Raw genomic sequence first — 6381 nt, 5'->3', positions numbered from 1 at the left:
AGGCAGCATGGTATTAGACACGACAAGACTCCTCCTAAAACTCCTCAGTTGAATGGTCTAGCAGAGAGGATGAATAGGACCTTGGTTGAAAGGGTTACATGTATGCTTTCCGAAGCAAAGTTGCCTAAGCACTTTTGGGGAGAGGCATTGCTTGTTAATCTCAGTCCCGTAGTTTCTTTGAATACTGAGGTGCCAGATAAAATTTGGTTTGGTAAGAATGTTAGCTATGATCATTTGCGTGTCTTTGGTTGCAGGGCATTTGTTCATGTTCCTAAGGATGTAAGATCCAAATTAGATAAAAAGACAAGGCAATGCATCTTTATTGGCTATGGTGAGGATGAATTTGGCTACAAGTTTTATGATCTTGTTGAGAAGAAGCTTGTTAGAAGCCGTGATGTACAATTCATGGAAGACCAGACCATTGAAGACATTTATAAGGTGGAGAAGACCACACCCGAGAAAGATAGTAATCTCACCGATGGTAATCCAATGAGGTTGCCCGCTCACAATTTGGAGAATGTTGAAACGGAAGCTCAAGACAATGAGCAACATGGTGATGTTGATGATCAACAGGTTGGAAGTGGAATAGAGGTTCCAATTGATGATGCTCAAGAGGAACATGGTGATGATGATCTTGGTGATATACCTGAATCACCTCAAGTCCAACTCAGGAGGTCTAATAGACAGAAACAACCTTCTACAAGGTATTCTTGTGCTGAGTACATAACCTTGACTGACGGTGGAGAACCTAAGTGTTTTGAAGAGGATTTGGATGGTGAAGAGAAGAAACAGTGGCTGGATGCAATGCAAGATGAGATGAAATCTTTGCATGACAATCACACTTACGACTTGGTGAAATTGCTTAAGGGCAAAAGGGCATTGGAAACTAGGTGGATTTTCAGGGTGAAACAAGATTCAAATTCTACGCTTCCAAGGTACAAGGCCAGATTAGTGGTGAAAGGTTTCAGACAGAAAAAGGGTGTTGATTTCAATGAGATTTTCTCACCTGTGGTGAAAATGTCATCCATCAGAACTGTGATAAGTTTAGCTGCTACTCTTGATTTGGAGGTTGAGCAGATGGATGTGAAGACAGCTTTCCTTCATGGTAATTTGGAGGAAGAGATATACATGAAGCAACCTGATGGTTTTCTTGTTAAAGGTAAGGAAGATTATGTGTGTAGGCTAAGGAAGAGTCTATACGGTTTGAAGCGGGCTCCAAGGCAGTGGTATAAAAAGTTTGAGTCCTTTATGTGTGAGCAAGGTTACAAGAAGACTACTTCTGATCATTGTGTCTTTGTTAAAAGTTTTTCTAATGATGACTTTATTATCCTGTTATTATATGTTGATGACATGCTTATTGTTGGGAAAGATATTTCCAGAATTGACAGGTTAAAGAAGACACTTGGCGAGTCTTTTGCCATGAAAGACTTGAGAGCTGCTAAAAAGATTCTTGGCATACATATCTCACGTGATAGGAGAGAAAAGAAGATTTATCTATCACAAGAGCAATACATTAGGAAGGTGTTGTAGAGATTCCAGATGGAAAATGCTAAAGCTGTGAGTACTCCTCTTGCTACTCATTTTAAATTGAGTGTCAAACAGAGTCCTTCAAATGAAGTTGAGAAGACCAATATGAGTAGAGTTCCTTATGCATCTGCGGTGGGCAGTTTGATGTATGTGATGGTGTGTACAAGACCAGATATTGCACATGTTGTTGGTACAGTTAGTCAATTTTTGTCAAACCCAAGTAGAGAGCATTGGAATGTTGTGAAATGGATTGTGAGGTATCTTCATGGTACAGTTGATATGAAGTTTTGTTTTGGAGGTGATAAACCTACTTTGATGGGTTACTTAGACTCATATATGGCTGGGAACATTGATTCCAGAAAGTCCACTTCGGGCTATTTGATAAAGTTTGCAGGGGGAGCTGTGGCTTGGCAATCAAGACTACATAGGTGTGTAGCGTTGTCTACTACAGAGGCAGAGTTCATTGCTATTACTGAAGCATGCAAGGAGTTGCTATGGTTGAAGACATTCTTGCAGGAGCTTGGTTTTAGGCAAGATAACTATTCATTGTTCGTTGATAGCCAAAGTGTTATCCATCTTGGTAAGAATCCAACTTTTCATTCTAGATCCAAACATATTGATGTAAGGTATCATTAGATACATGATGCTTTGGATGCTAAGTTGTTGGAGTTGGAAAAGGTTCATAAAGATGATAATGGTGCTGATATGATGACTAAAGCATTGCTAAGAGGGAAGTTTGAAGTTTGTTGTGAGATTGGCGGTTTGGCGGTTATCTCCACATAGTTGTGAGGGGGAGATTTGTTGGGTATTGGGCTCCCTTCCTATGTGGATAAAAGGCCCAAAACTTGAAAAGCCCATGTCTCACTTAACCTGGTGGAGAGGGGGCTATAAAATAGATAGCAAAACAATAGAGTCAGAACACACTAAAAGCCCTAACACATAGAGGGAGAGGTAGAGGAAAAATTTTGTTCACGTTTTTCACATAGTTGTCACCGTAAATTCGGCACTGTGGATTCGTTCACTATTGGATCGGGCTGAAATTGTTACAGCAGGTTCGAAACTCATTGCTCTTCATTCTGACCGGTCGGATCGTTGATACGAGGTCTAAGTTGGGAGATATTAATTTCGCATTGCAATAGTGATATTATAGGTTTTCCTCTCTTGTTCTTCTCTATTTTGAAAGCTTTGTTGCTTTGTTATTTGGTTAGGTGTTGACACTAATTTGTGCTATTGATTGAGACTCTTTTGTACTCTTGTTGATCATAGTGGAGCTATTTCTTTGGTCTGGACGACTTGTGGTTTTTACCCTTGATTTGAGGGTTTTCCACGTTAAAAATCTTGGTGCCTTTATTTGTGCCTTTGGTGATTTATTATTGGTGCTCATAAATTCATGCAAGTTAGGGAAAATTATATCCGCTGCATTCTCTGGTATATTGTTTGTGTTATTGTTTTCCCCATCAGGAGGTAATATTACACATAAAAGAAATGTCTACTTGTGACTAACTTAGCTTTTTCATTCCTTACCAAAATTAGTTAAGTTAGATCTAGGACAAAAATGGATCATTTGCTTTTACTACAATTGGTAAATCAATTGATATTCTTATGAGACTGAATATACTTTGTAAAGATCTTCTCCAATTTCACGTATGTCCCAAGCTATAGCTTCACATCAAGATGTTCCAAGTACTCACATTTTTTGAACTGAAGTAGAGGTGTACCTACAGAAGATCTGTGACGCCCAAGTTAGCCAAGTACGTCATATAGAAATAAATGCAGTAATAATGACGAACATATTAATTACCTCGTAAACAATGTTATATTATAGTAACTACTAGGTTTATGGGCCCTTACCTGATTTGGCCTAATATGTAAAAATAATTACTAGGATTAATTTCCTTAATGATGTTAGTTAAAATGATTTAACTTTTAATCTTATCCATACAAGAGATAACAAGGCTGATATGATCTCGACTATCACTTGGTTGACATGGTGTCGACTAGTCGAGGGTGTCGAAAGCACCTACACTAATAGGGACTTGTATCTCACGTTCTTCTTGGTACTTACCAGCTTGGACAACACGTCAACTCTCATGTTATTCGCCTCATGGGGATATGCTTCAATTTAACATCTATTAAACTCTCCAACATAACCTTGACTAGATGATAATATTGGAGCAACAACTCATCTTTAACTTGATATTCTTTAGTAAGATGACCAATAGTGAGTCGGGAATCTATTTGGCATACCCTTTTTGTTATTACCATTTTGTGGAATTTTTATTATTTTTTTATTTTTTTAAACTTTTATTTTAATTCTTAATTTTTAATTTTTTTAATTAAACTGTCATGTGTCACGTCATGATTGTACCACATGTCAATTCATGAAATTTTTAATCTTTTTTTAATTTTTTAAATTTTAAAAAAGAAAACAAATTGTCACTTGGCAGGTTATGATTGTGCCATGTGTCATACTAACCGTGTTTGTTTTCAATTTAGTTGTCTTATTTCTTAAAATGATCCAGTTTGAAACCAAATTAGTAATTAAGTTTAATTACAACTTATATATACATGTTAAAATAACTTTTTAGAATTTATACATAAAATTACTTCACCTAAATATTCAAATTACTTTTTTAGAAAAAAAGTTCAAGTATAAAAAACTACAAGTGAAAAAAGTAAGAAATAAAATAACATGAGTGAAAAAAGTTAGGAAGTGATTAGATGTATAAATGACAAAAAAAAATATTTTTACATAAATATATAAGTTATAATTAAGTTTAATTACTAATTTTGTATCAAATTGGAGAGAACAAAGTTGAATTATTTTAAAAAATATGAGGATTAATTTGAATTAAAATCATAAATAGAGAAACTAAATTGAGAATTGTTAGTCTAACATGTGAAACAACCGTTACACGTCACGTGATAAATTTCTTTTTATTAATTTTTTTTATAAAGATTTAAAAACTTAAGAAATAAATAAAAAAGAAAAAATTCCACAAAACATGTGATATGTACGAACCGTGTCAACTTCAACTCTTCTCGACATAGACTTATAAGCCATTATCCAAGACTCTGAAGCTGTCAGTGTAAACCTCTCGTTAATCACTTAATTATTCATTTTATTTTAGACACCTAATAATCACTATAAAGTCACTATATCTGTAACCAAATAAACCTTTATCCATTACACTGATAATCATCTTCATCACAAACCCATACCCACTCCAGAGGAAAATGTTGGCTTAAAAAATAAGAGTAAACAAAACTTAAAGAATTAAATTGAATTAGAAAAATTAAAGCAACAAAGTGAAATTTAAATTTAAGGATTATTTTTTTTTTCAATTATATTTTCTAAATTTTAAATTCAGTAAAAGGGTGATATAGTAATCAATGATCAGTTTAGAGTTTTTTTTTTTTTTTTTCAAAAACAAGGTGTTACAGTATAATAAATAAGTGAAACATTTATTTCTCAATTCTCCTTAACTGGTTATTACATTTATTGGAGGATGTATGTTTTTCCCGATTATTAAGTTCAAATTACAAATAAGAAAAGAAGTGTGCTAAGTATGTAGAAGTTTATTACACGCATTATTCTACTAATATCATTATTGCTTAGTAAAGTTCAATTTTTTGAGTTAGTTAAGGAGTCAAAGATGTCTATTCCTAGTAAAGCTTTTTGAGCAAGTTAAGGAGTCAAAGATGTCATGCTAACTAGTTAACACTAAATTGGATTTTTTGTGAAAAATAGCATGAAGCACAAATCATATTTCATTAATTAAATTACTCTTTTGCCCTTTGAATATTCAACCAATATGAGCCGATAATGTTGAAAATTCACTCAAGTTTTATTCTCCGCAATGGTTTTATAAACACATTTATTTTATTGGAAAATTATGTGACCTTCATTTTCTTCCCACTGTCAATTATCCTTCTCTAATTTTCCATTTTGACAACATTTTATAGGTCATTGAAAAAGGCCACTAAACTTGGGACTGCCTTAGAACTTGGGACCCATAACCCTAATAGTCAATCATCTAGAGAAACAACTAGGCTTTTTGTAACCATTCACCAATTGGGCTTAAATGTCCTAACTTAACCCCTACGATGACGGTGAAGGAACCAAGATAACCCATAAAAAAGGGTAGCTTAACATATCTTCTTCTGTATCTTTGTATAAAACAAAGTCTTCACTGTTAAGGTGTCAACACTTTCTCAAAATTTTCCCCTTCTGAATTTGAACTATATGTCACTTCGTTGCTATCACCATGTACTGCAAAACTAAAATTTTGTATTGGAAAATAAATCATGTGATCATTCTTTCTTTTCTTAAAAACCAAGTTTCTTCCATTTCAAACTTCTTCAAATATATTGATAGCAATCTTTGTCATTCTAACATGACACCACAAATTTATTGGGTGGTAAATTGGAGCAAAAAATCCATTTCACTATTCTCTTAGAAAACCATCTTTTAAAGTTAATTTTCGTTACAAATGCATGGAAGAATCTTTTTCAATATTGATATTATAGTTTTAGAAGAGAGTAAAATTTCTTTGTTTGTAGTAAAATTCCAATTTTCTTTCTTTGTACGTTTTATGCTGTATGTAAAGGCTTATTTGATTATAATTTTACCATAGGTTTGTTTTGTAGTAGTTTTAGAATAGGTTTGAAATTTTTTGGTTTAATTATTCGGATGGTACCCATTTTGGTACATGTGTGTCAATCTGGTATCCGCTTTTAAAAAAGTGTCAATTGCATCCCAATTTTTAAAAAAGTGCTTCAATTAGGTCCCTTTCAGACGGAGTTGATTAACGTCGTTAGTCAACGTGTCACGTGTCAGTTTGTAGTTTTTAT

This window comes from Vigna unguiculata, chromosome 7 (genome assembly GCF_004118075.2).
Source record: "Vigna unguiculata cultivar IT97K-499-35 chromosome 7, ASM411807v1, whole genome shotgun sequence".
In the NCBI taxonomy this organism is placed as follows: domain Eukaryota; kingdom Viridiplantae; phylum Streptophyta; class Magnoliopsida; order Fabales; family Fabaceae; genus Vigna; species Vigna unguiculata.
Note: the sequence above shows the minus strand (reverse complement) of the source record.